Source organism: Phacochoerus africanus, chromosome 14 (genome assembly GCF_016906955.1).
Source record: "Phacochoerus africanus isolate WHEZ1 chromosome 14, ROS_Pafr_v1, whole genome shotgun sequence".
NCBI lineage: Eukaryota > Metazoa > Chordata > Mammalia > Artiodactyla > Suidae > Phacochoerus > Phacochoerus africanus.
Window position 1 is genome coordinate 37,964,395 of NC_062557.1, and position 17,174 is coordinate 37,981,568.

Consider the following 17,174-nt stretch of genomic DNA (forward strand, 5'->3'; position numbering starts at 1 on the left):
CCACATGGAAGCCATGGAAGGGAGCGGAGAGAGGAGTGCGATCCCCCCCAATGTGTAACTGGGGCTGCCTAGGTGCTTCCCACATAGAGTTTCATTCTCACTAAGACCTAACGAGATAGGTGGCATCACCTATAATCTGAGAGCTGTGGAAATGAGGCTCAGAGAGGTGAGTGGACTTGTCTGGGGTCACACAGCCCATAAAGGACAGCTTGGGAGTTCCTGTCATGGCTCAGTGGTTAATGAATCCGACTAGGAACCATGAGGTTGTGGGTTTGATCCCTGGCCTTGCTCAGTGGGTTAAGGATCCGGCGTTGCCGTGAGCTGTGGTGTAAGTCACAGACGCGGCTCGGATCCCAAGCTGCTGTGGCTCTGGTGTAGGCCAGCGGCTGCAGCTCTGATTCGACCCCTAGCCCGGGAACCTCCATATGCTGCGGGAGCAGCCCTAGAAATGGCAAAAAGACAAAAAATAAAATAAAATAAAAGGACAGTCTGATCTGCCCCAGGACTTTGGTTTTGCCTTGGTCTGCTGGGGCTGGAAAGGCCTGGTGTGTGGGTTTCCAGCCCCAAGCTTTTTTACACCTCTTAACTCCAAGGCACCCATGATTGAAATCATGGTTTTAAATCACGATGGAGTTCCCATTGCGGTGCAGGGCAAACGAATCCAACTAGTAACTGTGAGGTGGTGGGTTTAATCCCTGGCCTTGCTCAGTGGGTTAAGGATCTGGTGTTGCCGTGAGCTGTGGTTTAGGTTGCAGACGTGACTCAGATCCCACGTTACTGTGGCTCTGGCGTAGGCTGGCAGCTGTAGCTCTGATTTGACTCCTAGCCTGGGAACCTCTATATGCCACAGGTGCGGCCCTAAAAAGCAATAAAATAAAATAAAATAAAATAAACCAAATAGTGCCCACATATTTAAAGTGTCAAGCTAGTCAAAGTGGAAATGCTCTGGTGAAAAAGGGACATTGGGACCCTGTGTGGCTGCAGAGGAGCTGGGGGACAAAGACGGAGCTGGCAAAAGGGGTGAGTATCATGGGGAGTTCCCATCGTGGCGTAGCGGAAACAAGTGAGGTTGCTGGTTCGATCCCTGGCCTCGCTCAGTGGGTTAAGGATCCAGCGTTGCCGTGAGCTGTGGTGTAGGTCGAAGACGTGGCTCAGATCCCGCGTTGCTGTGGATGTGGTGCAGGCCGGCAGCTACAGCTCCGATTGGACCCTTAACCTGGGAACCTCCATATGCCATGGGTGCGGCCCTAAAAAGCAAAAATAAAAGTGGGGGGTGAGTATTAGAGAAGGGGACAGTTGTGTGGAGCTTGGGGAAGTGGGTGTGATGTTGCCCATAGCTCTCAGACTCCGGTGGGGCCACCAGACAGAAGGGGACCCTGAGAAGGACCCTGGGGACGGGGAGGGTGGCAGAGGAATGAGGGTGAGGCAGGAGCTGTCCGCTTCTCACCTGCTCCTTTTAGCTAAAGGAGAATTAATTATGTGCAGGGGCTGCCCCCTTAATGGCCATCATTTAGTTTAATTTAAGAAACAGCCTTCGAGATCCCCCTCAGCCACAGCACCACCATTGGCAGCTGCATTGATCAATGGGCCTCCCTCCTCCCATATACACGAGAGCAGAGCTCAAATTGGAGCGAGCATCAGCATCTCCAGGAGGGCTCATCCCAACTCGCTTTGCTCCGCCCCACCTCTGGGTGGTACCCAATAATTTGCATATTTAACTTCTCCCAGGTGAAGCTCTTGTTACTGGTAGTGGAGACAGGGTTTCCTGTGCTCACCATCCAGCACTTGAGAACTCAGCCCCTCACCCCTGCAGGGGTCCTCTAATTTAATTGGGGAGGGGCATAGCCATCTCTGCCATTTCACTACCCCCCCCCCCCCAAACACACCCATCCCTCCAATGATGACATATAAGCCAAGTGCATTTTCTCAGCATCTCACCAGCCCCTGCCCTGGGCATTTCTGCTCAGAGAGGAATGGAAGGAGGAAGGCCAAGGGCCTGATTCCTTGACCCATCAGCCTGAATGCAGCGCCCCTGAACGGGATTCTGGGCACATCTGCTTGCTTCATCCTCAGCCCTAAGCTCAGATGGGCCCAAGGGAAGCTTAGCTCTGTTTTGCAGGCACGCTGCTACTGCCCGCCAGGTGAGAGAGGTCAGACAGCGAGCATCTCCAGGCAGGAGGGTCCCCGACAGTTACAGGCCTAATTGTGGGTCCCAGGCAGTCCTCCCTCCCATCCACCCCCATTGATCCGACCCTGCAGGCTTTGCCAGGACTACCATCCAGAGAGCCAGTTTGCACCTGTGTCAAGGCAAGCTCGGGAAACCTAATTAGCTAGTTTGGTGTTTTATAATTAGGTCCTTTAAAAGAATTCATAGGTGGTGCTAATAAGCCTATTTAGAAATCTATTAAGCTTTGGGGGAAGTTGAAGAGAAACCTTGTCACCAGGCTCCCATCTGCTTTCCCTTCCTGGCGTCGTTTCCCTCCACCTCTCTCCAGTTCTGCCCCTTCCTTCTCCCTCCTGCCCTCTTTCCTCATCCGCATCCTTGGACTCCAGCACACGCTAAAGGTGAAGGCCCTTGGGTGGCACACGGATTCATTTAATCCTTCCCACGGCCCTCAGGGTGGGGGCCGATCATCACCCCCATTTTACAGACGAGACTGGAGGGCAAAGAGGTCAAACATCCCCTCTGCCGACACGTGCCCTTCAGTAGCTGAGCCATAAGGTCTGGCTCTTAATCCCTCCCCAAGCTTCACTTTGGTCAGTCGGCATCACCTTCTCCCCCCACAGCCCCAGCCCTCCTTGCTCCAGTGCTCCCTCCAAGCTGGCTGAGCTGGAATTTTGCAAATCACATTCCTGTTTTCTCAGAGAATTGGTGCCGGGGGCTCCTGAGTTAACTTCAGGTCTGAGATGGACAGTGGCTTTCATCCACTTTGCTTCTCTAGCAAGTCTTCCCATTTGGATTTCTGCAGAGGTGATGGGATAGAGGGAAAGGCTGAATACTCCCCTCCCCCATTTCTTTCTTCCTTCCCTCCCTCTCCTCCTCTTCCCTCCCTCCCTTCCCTGTACAAGGGGTCTCCTTACGCCTCCATATCTGCATTAGACACCCCAGCTCAGAGTTCCCTTGTGGTGCAGCTGGTTAAGGATCTGGCATTGTTGCTGCAGCAACTTGGGTGGCTACTATGGCTCAAGTTCAATCCCTGGCTGGGGAACTTCCACATGCCATAAGCATGGGCAAAAAATAAATAAATAAATAAAAAAGAAGAATTCTAGACACCACGGTTTTCTATCACCCTATGCATTTCCTTCATAGCATTTGTCAGAAACCTGACATTTTCTGGAAGACTTGTTCACTTATTCATTTATTGTTTATCGTGGATCTCTTCCCATTAGAATACAAGCGCCATGGGAGGCAAAGATGTGCCTGTACTTTGCTGCTTTCCTGGGGCCTGTGCTGGTTTCTAGCACAGAGCTGGAAGGAGCAACTGTTCAATGACTAAATGTGTTGAATCTGATCTTCAGTTTTCTTATCTCTAAAATGGGCATAAGGAGTTCCCATTGTAGCTCAGTGGTAATGAACCCAACTAGTATCCATGAGGAGGCAGGTTTGATTCCTGGCCCTGCTCAGTGGGTTAAGGGTCTGGCGTTTCTGTGAACTGTGGTGTAGGTGGAAGACACGGCTCAGATCTGGTGTGGCTGTGGCTGTGGCATAGCCCGGCAGCTACAGCTCCAATTCAAACCCTTGCCCAGGAACTTCCATATGCTGTGGGTGCAGCCCTAAAAACCAACCAAACAAATATATAAATAATGGGGGTAAAATATCTCCTCTACAGGATGCTAAAGTGCCTGGTATGGGTGGATCCACGAATGTCAGTGACCTCCCTCCATCCCCTTCAGGGAAGAACTGCAGCACCCAGTTCCACTACTTAAAATCACCCTTTGGGGAGTTCCCGTTGTGGCTCAGTGATTAACGAATCCGACTAGGAACCATGAGGTTGTGGGTTCAATCCCTGGCCTTGCTCAGTGGGTTGAGGATCCGGTGTTGCTGTGAGCTGTGGTGTAGGTTACAGACGTGGCTTGGATCCCATGTTGCTGTGGCTGTGGCCTAGGCCGGTGGCTATAGCTCCGATTCGACCCCTGGCCTGCGAACCTCCATGTGCCACGGGAGCTGCCCAAGAAATGGCAAAAAGACCCCCCAAAAAAAATCACCCTTTGGAAACTCCTCTTTTTTCTTTTTCTATGATGCAAAGATTTTTTTTTTTTTTTTTTGTAAAGCAAATGAGCCCTCCTAGATTTATCTACTTGGGAAATTGGGTGTTTTTGTTTCTATTGGGCTTTCTTAAAGTGGGCTGACTGAGTGTGTATAACTGGAGAAATGGAGAAACTTATATATTAGTGCCTTGTTTCAAGAGCTCATGATTATGCAACTTCTGAAAGAGTAGGTTCAAATTATGCCTTCTTGAAGCATAACCATGACTGCGGAGACATAAAAGCTAGGCTGCTACTCAGCACGGCAGGCAGAGAGCTGGCACTGGTGACCCAGCTGTATTTGCATAGAGGACCCTCCACTTGCTAGTTGCATGACCAGAAGGCAGGTTACCTCATCTCTCCGAGACTGAGTTTTCCCTTCTGTAAAATGGAGGTGGGACGGGGAGTCCCCTTCGTGGCTCAGCAGAAACGAATCTGACTAATATCCATAAGGATGCAGGTTCAATCCCTGGCCTCACTCAGTGGGTTAAGGAGCTGGCATTGCCGTGAGCTGTGGTGTAGGTCACAGATGCAGCTCAGATCCCATGTTGCTGCGGCTGTGGCTGTGGCTGTGGCTGTGGTGTAGGCTCAGCCCCTAGCCTGGGAACCTCCATATGCCAAGGGTGTGGCCCTAAAAAGACAAAAAATAAAAAATAAAAAAATGGGGTGGGTGGGTAGTATTTGTATTTATCTGATAACAACCCCATTAAATGAGCCCATGAGCTCAATCATTCATTCGGTGAAAACTTACTGAATATTACCTGTGTATTAAGGGGGATTACGCAGTGTGACATTCAGTGGCCCATGGGCTTACATTCTAGTGGGAGATAACGCATGTGAAGCTCTGAGAACAGCGCTCAGTGAGTGCTGGCCTGGAGGGTGACTGCGCAATGACATGGCTTATGGATATAGATCTGTGGCCCTGCGGCTTTTTTTTTCCCCCCTGAAAAAAAGCTTTATTTCCAAGCCTTGGGAGAAGGCTCCAGGGTGGTTAAAAATCTGCCTAGGAGCTCCCACTATGGCAAAATGGGATCTGTGGCATCTTGAGAGCACTGGGACACAGGTTCAATTCTTGGCCTGGCACAGCGGGTTAAGGACCTGGCATTTCTGAAGCTCAGATCTGATCCCTGGCTAGGGAACTCCATGTGCTGTAGGGTGGCCAAAAAAAAAAAAAAAAAAAAAAACCAAAAAACACAAAACTGCCTAGTGGCTGCAGAGAAGGAGTTCTTGGGATTTTGGCAGATGCCCCAACACCCGATGCACTCTTCAAAGGCCACTGGGCTCCAGAGGCTCCTAGTTGTATTTGAAGGTGAGCCTTTCAAAGAGACACTTTCCCAGTCCATCCTGGGGACCTATCAGCCTATGGAGGTTGGTCAGGTGGTCACCTGTCTTCTTGATGAGCTTCACCTGCTCATCCCATAGGTGGCTCTCCAGGAAGTCACAGAGGTGGGAGTCCATGTGGGCAAAACCCAGGACATGCAGACCCAAAAGGGCCTGGTTCAGTTCTTTTCTGTGAGAATGGTGGCTTTCATAGGGCCCCAGGTTTTACACTACTCCTCTTGATCCAGCTTTTGCACATCCTGGAAGAGTGTGCACTGCTGTGCTGGTTTTATGTTTTCAAGAGACGCTCAGCATCCTTGGGCTTCTCCTAGGCCAATTCTCAAAAAAGTGGCTCACGCCCTCCGGAGGAAATAGAAGCCCCAAGAGAGGTAAGTGTCGGTGGCCTACACATGCGTATTGACCAGGCTGTTGACAATGGCCTCCACCTTTGTGGAATAATTCTGATGAATCTGGGAGCTCAGGGTTGACTGGTAATGAGTTAAGCTCAAAAAATTGTGTTGGCCGGAGTTCCCATTGTGGCGCATCAGAAATGAATCCATCTAGTATCCATGAGGATGCGGGTTTGATCCCTGGCCTCAGTCCGTGGGTCGGGGATCAGGTGTTGCTGTGAACTGCGGTGTAGGTCGCAGATGCAGCTCGGATCTGGCATAGCTGTGGTATAGGCTGGCAGCTGTAGCTCCAGTTTGACCTCTAGCCTGGGAACTTCCATATGCCACTGGTCAGCCCTAAAAAAACCAGAACTAAACAAAACAAAACAAAAAAGAAGGGTGTTGGCTGGTCCTGGAGGCTGAGGATAGCTGAAGATTGTGACTGGAAAATGGGTTGGAAGGTATCAGAGGATGGAGCAAGGTGCATTGTTGGGTCTGTTCCATCCAAACACTGTTGAAGCAAGAGATGCATCCATGGGACCACTGAGCGCACTGCTCCCCATAGCTTCACATCTGGAAGAGGTTCCCGTGGTTAGACACATCTCCATGACATTGATCTCTGGTAGAGATGGACCCGCTCCTCTCTTTCATGATGCTGGGATTCTTCGTATGTGTTTTGGGAATTAATGAGCCTGAGGGAGTGTGTGGCATTCAGTGGATGGGTCTCAGTGTCATCTTTCCTTGCCCCTTTCCTGCAGAATGTATTGCCTTTCTCAAATGCCCACCTCGCCTCCATGCTCTGCCTTGGCTTAGCCCATTTCCTGCTCCCAGCTGCTTTCTTCTTCTCCCTCTAAATGCCATCCATCCTTCAAGGTCCTCCTTCCTGAAGCTGTTCCTGCACCTTCAGCTGGGAGAAATCCCTCCCTCCTCTTCTCTTACATCGGTGTCCCTCTCCTTCCCAAGTCCCTTGGTCTGTCTCAGATCCCCTGCTGGACCACGAGCTCCTTTAGGACTAGACCCTGTTCTGTTCACCTCTGTGTCCTCTGTACCACATTGCTTTACCTGGAATAGATTCTCAACAAACCTTTTGTAGCCAGTTAAACAAATGTATGGCTCAGCCGATTTATTTGGAATCATCAGACATTATTTTTTTCTGGGGGCTGGAGATCTGAGGCTGGGGGCCGTGGGTGGAGCAATAATGGCCGTTTTTGCGTGGGCTATTCTGCTTGTGTGAAGAAGCTCCCGTGTGTGTGCTGCAACCCGCCTCTCTATGTACTCTCCAGGGCCTGGGCAGTTGTCTTGGGTGTGTACGTGGAGGGGTGTTGTTGGCAGCCCAGTGCCCAGTGATGGATGAGGGGGGTGGAGGTGACTTTCCCAGGGGAAGATTAGCGCCTGGCAGCTATGATTTGTCTCGTGCCCTCCTGTCCTTTTGCTGGGCCCCACTACAGAGTCATTCATTACAGAGTCTGCTGTCACAGGGCTGGGGGTAGGGGCTGAGCAATGTGTGCATTTGTAGGGGGGTTGCAGGCTGGACCCCTCCCCCCAAGAGGCTCTTGTACCAGAGACCAGAGTCCTCTGGAGTTGTGAAGAAGAGGAACAAGTTGTAATTCACCTTGCGGGGCATAGCCCTGCCTCACTATGTGATGAAGAGTGTGGGGGATTCATTCATTTATTCATTCATTCATTCAGTGCCCACCAGATCTGTTCTCTCTTTTCATGGAACTCACCATTGCTGGAGGAAGGTGGGCATGTAAACAGTGCAAGGAGGGTAACAGGCTGGTAGGACAGTGCCCTCTCACCTGGGGGACTGGAGGGCAAGTGAGAAGTCACAGGGGTTGGTGGAAAGAGCAATGAACTTGGAGGTGGAAAACTTAAGCTTGAGTCTTGGCTTTATTACTTAATAGTGTTGTGGCCTTGGGCAAGTCACTTCAAACCCACTTAAGCCTTAGTGGCAACATCTATAAAATGGTGCCAAAGATATGCCTTCCATCCATAAGGCTACTTTAAATGTGAAAACTCTGTCAAAGTGCTTTTAATATTGGAAAGTGCTATACAGGTGTTTGGGATCATTGCTGTCTCTACCCAGCTACGGGGGTGGGGGTGAGATGGGGCAGGACAGCCAGACGACACCCCAAGAAAAAACAATATACACCCCCCCGTGTTGTATTTTTATGGCCCTCTATAGTTTACAACACTGTTTTACACTCTTTATATTTCTTGATCCTTACAGCAACCTTGCAACCCAGGTCAAGGCAGGCATTATTAACACCCATTTTTCAGGGCAGGGAGATGCTCAAAGAGGCTAAGTGGCTTGTCCAAGGTCACTCCATAGGTGGATGAGCCAGGACTGAATCTGGTTCTTCCTGATATTCAGGCCTGTATGCTCTTTTTCAATTTCTACACACCAAAGTTCCTCCTCTTTGACAAAACCCTCCATTCATCTCTTCTCTAGTCTGGGCAACATTAGCATCACACCCTCCATCCCATAAATGGATGCGGCGTCTTCCCCATTCCCCACACCTTCATTGTGCCAATGCATGACCACTGTTGGACACAACGATGTCAGGGATGGGGGATGAGCAGAGAGGGAGCTGTAGATTTGAGATTGTTAGAGGGAGAGAAGAGGGCAAGCTGAGATTTTCCAAGCATTCTTACCTAGGTCTAGCATGTCCACTGCTAAGTTAGTGTAGTAAGGGGAGAAAGAGAAAACCGGGGAGGAAGGAAGGAATCGAGGAAGGCAGAAAGGGAGGGAGGAAGAAAGGAAGGATGGAAGGGAGGAAGGGAGGGAAGGAGGGAGGGAGAAAGGGAGGGAAGGAGGAAGGAAGGAAGGAAAGGAGGAAGGGAGAAAAGGAGGGGGAGGGAGAAGGGAGGGAGGGAGGGAGGAAGGGAGAAAGGGAGGGGGAGGGATAAGGGAGAGATGGAGGAAGGGAGAGGGGAGGGAGGGAGGAAGGAAGGAAGGGATGGAGGAAGGGAGAAAGGGAGGGGGAGGGATAAGGGAGGGAAGAGGGAGGGATGGAGGAAGGAAGGGAGGAAAGGGAAGAAAAGCCCAAAAAGAAAGGGAGAATGGAAGTTGGGGTAGAGAAATTGAAAGGGGAATATGGGGAGGGGGGAAATGCAAGAAAATGGGGGGAATGACACAGGATGGAATCTGGGAGAGAGGTGAGGAAGGGAGGTGAGAAAAGGGGAAGGAGGGAGACCTAAGAGGCTGGGGAGGATGTTGGGGGAGGGCCAGCTCTGCTCTGGCAAGGAGTGGGAGATTGAAGGCTGAATCACAGCAGGCTGTGGAGGAGAGGAATAAGTCATAAACGCTGCAGGAGCAGAGGTCAAATATAGACTGATGGCTCCATTGTTTCCCAGCCAGGGAAGAGGACCCTGATGGGGGTTACTGAGATGCTTAACCCTTCCCTGCCCAGCTTTTATTTTTATGGTGAGACCGGTTGTAGGGGTGCTGTGAGAAAAGCACCTGTGTGTCGGGGTGAGGATTAGAAAGTTGGAATTGGGGTTGGGCAGAAACCCCATGGGCTTGAGACTGGATCTTAGGAGAAGGGACTCCAGGGTTCTCTTCACTTCAACTCATAGGAAGGGAATAAATAAAAACATACCACCTCTCTTTTGCTGTTGAGAAGAGTCCTTTTTTTCATCCTTGTGTGGGGAGATTTCCTAGGGGAGAAGGAAGATCCTGGGAAACGGTTCTGGAGTAATGCCTATCCACAACAACAATAGTAAATAGTAGTAACAGCATAAAATAAACCTTTACTAATAAAAACAAAATTAGTATCAATATTTATCATGAACACATTAATACATATCATTATATATGAAGTGTTTATGGTCTGCAAATAACTTTAAACCAATATAATGTTATCTAAATCTAATAATCCTGTGTGATAGGCATTATCACTGTTTACCACTGAAGAAATTGATGCTCAGACTTGTCCAAATGTACTAGTTAGTTGCTTTTCGAATCCCAATCCACAGACTCTTCCGCTACTCCACAACTTTCCTCAGCCAGTATCATACCCACTATAGAGGAAAAGTAGGGACTTTCAGAATATATTCGGTTAGAAAATGACTTACCAGTTGAGAAAGCCAAATGCAGTTGGTTGGAGAGGGAGGGGATCACGTCCCTCAGTGGGACAGGATTTCAGCACCACGGACAGCTCACTGCTTGGCAAGCCCTTGTGGGACCAGCCAGGCAGTCCTGGGAAACCTGCCTTCTCTCAGGGAGGGGTCGGTCATCAGACCCCTTGGGCGAGAGATGGGGGCCAGATCGACTCCTCAAGCACTGCTACCACCTCCCACCCCACCCCCACCCCTGCACCAATGATGTATAGACTGACAAAGGACTTAATGCTGTGAATACATAAAGCGCGAGGCCTGGGCGGTGGAGGGTGACAGCTGCCCTTTAATGCTTGGCTTTTTAAAGATCATGGTAGAGTTCAGAAAGTATAGTCATGAGGTTTAATGATTTAATGGGGACGACTGGGGAGCAAAAATAGTTACTGCGCCCTGGGGAAAAGTGACTCCTCATACATATTACTTTAGCCTAATGGCCTATAACGCCCTCCCCCCGCGCCCGCGGGGGGAGTCACGCTACATAGCCGCTGTAATACCGAATGGCCTGATTAAATGCATATTAAACAATACTAAATTGGGAAAAAAAAGGCGGAGGCGGTGCTAAATGTATTTATTCAGTTCTGGGGTGGGGGGAGATGCAGCTTCTCCTCTGGGGTTGGGCGGAAGAGGTCCTCCTCCCTACCCTCAAAAGATGCGGGGCCCCAGTGGGGTCTGGAGGGAGGCAGGCACCCCAGTTCTCTAGGAGGAACTTATGAAGGGAGACACGTCCAAAAATGAGGGGAGATGCTAACTTTGAAGAGTCTGGAATGCCAGGAGTAAGAAGGATGAGCCGGATTCACTGTCCTGAGACCTCTTGTGGTCCCCAGCTTGGAGACTAGTTCACAGAAATGCAGTTTGGTTCTAGTCAGTCATTCTTGAAAGGCTGCTTTTCTATGTTCTGAGGCTACTCTGGGGTTCTTGGGTCCATTGCGATGGTCTTTTAAATCTGTAAACTATTTCCTCATAGCCCTTCAACCATGACCCTAGTCACCAGTTTCTAAGATCTCTGACTAGGCTAGAAGGGGAGTGCAGCCTTAGTTCATCAAAGCACCTGGATTCTATTTTTTTTTTTTTTTTTTTTTTTTTTTTTTTTTTGCTCTATGGGGCTGCACCTGTGGCATATGAAAGTTTCCAGACTAGGGGTTGAATTGAAGTTGCAGTTGCCAGGTCAGAGCCACATCTGTGACATACACCACAGCCACAGCAATGCCAGATTAGAGCCACATCTGTGACCGACACCACAGCTTGTGGCAATGCTGGATCCTTTAACCCACTGAGTGGGGCCAGGGATCGAACTTGTATCCTCATGGGTACTAGTTGGTTTCATTACTGCTGATCCAGAACTCCTACTCCTGGGTTCTAGAGACCACGAATGCATATGAGAATCACTGGGGCAGGTTGTTTCAATGCTAATGTTGTGGGGTTATATCTCAAGTGGTTCTGATTCAGTAGGCCGGGGTGTGGCTCAAGTTTTTGTGTTCTTAAAAAAAAAAAAAAAAAGCTACTCAGGTGATTCCAATGTGAATCCAAAGCTGAGAATCACTTTAGAAGTATGTCAGAGCTGGGAGATAAGCACCTGGTTTAGGTTCATTTCACAGATGAAGAGTTGAGTCTCGGAGAGGCCACGGCTTCTTGAAGATCCATAGGGATGGATTAGGCTCTTGACTCCCAACTGCATGCTCTTTCCGTTACACTCCTTCCTTTTTCCTGGTAACGTGAGCAGGGCCAGTGTCAGAAGTGGGGACTAAGAAGAGTCAGCATCCTGGCTCTAGCTCTCTGTCCTGGACAGGCCAAGGCCAAACACGGATCAGGCAGACTTGAGATAGCATCTCCTCCCCTGGACTTGGGGAAGAGGGTTTCTTTCTCTCAGCCCTGTCTGAGATGCTAACACATGGGGTTTTTCTGATCCTAAGAACCTTCCAGACTGTCTCCCTGGACCTGAGTCCCCCTAGGCCCTGGGTGGCATTAAGAGATTGAGCTCTGGAGCCAAGCTGCTTAAATTTAAATCCTGGACCTGCCACTTATTCCTGGTATGATGGGACGTTAACCTCTGTGTGTGTCAGTTTTTTCATCTATAAAGTGGGGATAACAATACTGACCTCATAACATTGATTAAGGATTAAATGAGTTAATATAGAGAAAAGCACTTAGAACAGGATCTGGCACATACTGATTGTGATGGAAGTGATGGCTGTTGTGGGTTTAACAGTTTTAATGTGCACTGCAATGCATTAAGTTGTTTGTGTGCTTATATCTCTTCCGCAATTTCCTTAAGGATGGATTCTAGGGTCTGTACCTCAGGGATTTTGTTTCCTCAGATCCTGAATGACCTCAGGTTCCAGTCAGAATCTGGATAAGTTTAGCTATTGCCTTGCTCAAGGAGGAGGAGAAAGAAGCCTTCTGCAACCTGGAGGAGGATTGGGTAAAAAGGACAGGAACATAGTTAAGTATGAGACCAGGGGATAAGTCTCTGCCCGTCTCTTGGGATGTTTGAAACATATGAGAGCGCTTAGGTAGTGATGAGTGCTGGACTTATTAAAAAAAAAAAAACCACCAGGAGTTCCTATTGTGGCACGGAGGAAATGAATCCAATTAGTATCCATGAGGATGTGGGTTTGATCCCTGGCCTCACTCAGTGGATTAAGGATCTGGTGTTGCCATGAGCTGTGGCGTAGGTTGCGGATGCAGCTCGGATCCCACGTTGCAGGCAGTGGCATATACTGGCAGCTGCAGCTCTGATTTGACCCCTACCCTGGGAACTTTCATATGCCAAGAGTTCAGCCCTTTAAAAAAGAAAAAAAAAAAAAAAAGGAGTTCCCGTCATGGCGCAGTGGTTAACGAATCCGACTAGGAACCATGAGGTTGTGGGTTCATTCCCCGCCCTTGCTCAGTTGGTTAACGATCCGGCGTTGCCGTGAGCTGTGGTGTAGGTTGCAGACGTGGCTTGGATCCTGAGTTGCTGTGGCTCTGGCTTAGGCCAGTGGCTACAGCTCCGATTAGACCCCTAGCCTGGGAACCTCCATATGCCGCGGGAGCGGCCCAAAGAAATAGCAAAAAAAGACAAAATAATAATAATAATAATAATAATTAAAAAAATAAAAATTTTAAAAAAAGAAAAAAAAAGGAAAGTGAATATTAAATAGAAAAAAGCTCTGCTTCTGGCTTCCTGGTAGGAATCATAGGGTTGTATGTGTGGACATTTACCTTTTTTTTTTGTCCTTTGTCTTTTTAAGGGCTGCATCTGCAGCATATGGAGGTTCCCAGGTTAGGGGTCTAATTGGAGCTGTAGCCACTGGCCTACGCCACAGCCATAGCAATGCCAGATCTGAGCCACATCTGCAACCTCTACCACAGCTCACGGCAATGCCAGATCCTTAACCCCCTGAGCGAGGCAAGGGATTGAACCTGAAACCTCATGATTCCCAGTCAGATTTGTTTCCATCCACTGTGCCACCATGGGAACTCTGACATTGATCTTTTTACTTGCCTACAGCCTAACTTTACTGAATTACAGTGTTATTTTCAACCATTGGTTTGCCTAGCCACTGACTGGGATACACCAGTCTGGTCCCAGAAACCATCCAAGACATGAGCTGTAATCCACAGTGCTCTTCCCCTCGATCCCGCCAAGCACCTGCCCCTATGCCTGGGGGAGAATGAGGCAGGAGTATGGACTTCAGAAAAGGTACCATCTTCCCAGACTAGCATCTGTGTTTTCAGCTAACTGACGTACAGGATTCTCTGAGAGTGACCTTCCCAATCTCATCACTAATGATGACCCTTCTCAAGATTTCTGTCCTGGACAATGGCCTACTGTCTCTTATTCAAGTTGGTCCCTTAGATACCTCCAGTCTTGGTTCATCCCATTCCTTTCACCTGAATCGCCCTTCTCCATTAATTTGAATTCTGCTCACCCTTCAGGTTAAATGTCATCACCTCTAGCAATGTCTTCTAGTGCAGTGGGCCCTTTCTTTTTTTTCTTTCTTTGCCTACACCTGCAGCCTATGGAAGTTCTTGGGCCAGGAATTGAATCCAAGCTGCAGCTGCAATCTACTCCACAGCTGTAGCCACACTGGATCCTTAACCCACGGCACCACCACAGGAACTCCAGCTCTTTCTATCTTGAGCATTCTAAATCTTTATATTTCCCTCTGACATTGCCCTTATTACAAACTGCATTGTACCACAGTTACCTGGGCTCCTTCTGGCTCCATCAACCACTGGACTCTAAGCTTCTAGGGTACAGGGCCTCGCCTAACCAATTTGTATGTGCCCCACCCTCTATAACCCAAGGTTTGTCCCAGAGTTGGCATGTATTGTTGTACCAGTGGACTGAAGGTTGAGTGTTCTTACCTATGAAACCTCACATGATGAGAATGCATGAGTTAGCCATCCCTAGACCTGGTCAGAAGAGTTGGAAGGGGTGAAAAACCTCCCACTCAGGGAGTAAGTGGCAGAAAGCCCTCAGATCCAACCCTGAACCCTTCCTTTGGGGGAGGAAAGGGAGAAGGAAAGCTGTGATTGATTCCTCCTTCTGATTCTACGAGACACTCCTCCACACACTCACACACTGTCACACACACAGATTCTGCTACTCCCCTCCTCCCTCACCTGCACTTAAAATAAATGCCCATTAAAAAAATCCTCCTCTTCCCATACTACATGGGCCAGACCCTCCCACCCCCAGGTCCCCGACGCTCTTAGATTTTCCTGCTGCCACGTTCCACCCTGAGCCATGTCTTCTAGTATTTTGCTTTCAAATTGTGTCTCCTGCCATTTGTGCCACATTTAAAATGCTAACAGTACAGAATGTCATTTACAGAACCGGGGCGTTTGCTCCGGAAAATTAATTTGACTTATTCCTTCTGCCTGTTCCTATCTCCAGGCCAATATTATGCTACTCATTCTACAAGAGTAATACTTAATGAATAGGACTATTAATAATGTCAAGGTCCGCGGGGGCCTGGCGGCTAACGGATAGGCGTAGACGGAAGGAACCCATCACCTGACTCCTGGTTTAATGTCCCATGAAAATATCAGGCACTGCAGTGTAATTATGGAGCAGGGAGAGGCGAGTGGATGACGACCCAGAGTTTCTTAAATATTTTTCAAATTAGTTGATGCTTTTCCTTTTGGGGAAGAGGATGCTTATCCCCCACCTCCCTCTATTTTTAGGTCTGGTCTGGAAGAGGAGGTAGACCTGTTTTTATTAAACACACACACACAAAAACAATGTATAATACAGAGATGCTAATAGCTGCTCTCACTCCAGCATGTTGAGACACTATGTTGGATATAAGAAGGAGGAGGGCTTAGATTTTCATTTAGCAAAAAAAAAAAAAAAAAAAAAAAGGAAAAGTGGAATCATAAAATCTGATTTACAAAGAGTACCCCAGTGGCCCTCCTTTCATCCATTCATCTTCCCCTTTCCCAATGCATGCAGAATCACAGCACTAACAGGGGCTTCTAGAGAGAATGTGAGTCCCCTGGTTACCTGCAGGCCAGCCCCCCTATTGCCTACAGTCCTGAATACTCAAGGATGGAAGAATGCACCTTGGAGTATAGTTTCTTCTTTGCTTGAAGCCTGGTTTCTTTCAGGCCCTGAGATTTTGGTCCTGAGTTGGCCCACATGGCTGCTTTTACAGGAATGGATGAGCAGGCTTAGGCAGGAGCATGGGGAAAGTGAGAGACAGGGGAAGCCAGGACTGCGGGTGAGGGAGTTGAAACAGAATTCCTGGGTGTCAGTCTCATCTCATGGATGGAGACAATAAGAATATCTGTCATGCAGGCTGTAGGAGAGGCCATGAAATAATGGGTGTGAAAGGCCTGGGGCTGTGATTGGCACATGGAGGGGGCTGATAATATTAGTCTCTTTTCTCCAGTTCACAGATGGTGTGGTCAGACTCAACTATGGCAGGAACCAAGCACCTCTTCTTGGTGCAGGACTGAACAAAGGATACACACCTCTTGCTCTGGAAAAGCCTGATGTGTTTGAGCTTCCAGTGTAGTGGGGGAACTTCAGCTCTTGAGGGGCCCTCAGACTCCTATGAAGAAGTCACAATCCCTACTCTGGAGGCCCCTAGTCTTATGAGAGAGACTCAGCCTCTCATCAGAGAGGCCTCTAGTTTGTTGGTGAAACCCTGTTCTTGAGGGGCTCCAAGTCTTAGGGAGGAATCATAGTGACTATTGTGGGGGCTCTCAGTCTTATAAAAGCCTCTGATCTGGGAGACATTCCAGACCAATGGGAGAAACCCAGCTTCTGATCAAGGTAGAGGCTTTCTAATCTGGTTGGGGAAACTGAGCCCCTATCCTTGAGGAAACTCTAGTTTGATAGAGGAGACACACACAGATCCCCTTCCATTCTGGGGGTGAGGGTGGTGACCCCAGTTTGATGCTGGAGACAACTCTTGCTTCACTTCTAAATCTAGGGAGAGATGTATAACCCTGGCATAGTAAAATCTCAACGTGATGGGAAAACAAAGTATGTCTTGGAGAGATTTCAGTCTGATGAGTGTTAACAGTCTAAAGATGGCCTCTCTGATGGGAGATAACAGAGCCCCCAGACTCCTGGGGAAGGTAGACCCCTTGGCCCCAGGGAGTGCCAGTATGATCAGGGGAGGCCTCTTCTTCAATGACACATGCCCCAGTCTTATGAAAGAGACATAGTGCCCACTCTGGGGCCGCTTCAACCAGACGGGCACAGCAGGGTGAGTAAAGGCTGGCAAACTGCAGAAACCCCAAAGAAAGGGAGACACGCATTACTCAGTTTAGCTGAGAAGAAATCAGCCCAAGCCCACCAAAGTGGCAGATACTCAGGGAAGATGGGCATATCAACCCAGACCCGTAACACCAAGCCAGACGCTTGCGTGGAAAGCGCAATGTCTGGAAGATCTCCCTTTTCAGCACCACGGCCAGCGACCACGCAGGGGATGCGCGCCCCAGTCCCAACCCCTTGCGCCCGGCATCCAGCCACCCGGCCCTTCCTCATGCCTCTCCGTTCACAGGGACCACGGGCTTAAGGGGCAGGCAGCTGGGGTGTCAGATGGTGGGGCGCCTCCCTCGCACGTCTCTCAGTGAGTATCTGTCTCCCCCATGCGTCCGCGG

At 49.2% G+C, this 17,174-nt stretch overlaps 1 pseudogene; it reads right to left on the reverse strand.

Moving 5' to 3' along the window:
- Positions 1 to 5,538: 5,538 nt before the first annotated feature.
- Positions 5,539 to 17,174, reverse strand: part of LOC125113866 (ferritin light chain-like) — a 31,710-nt pseudogene continuing 20,074 nt past the window's right edge.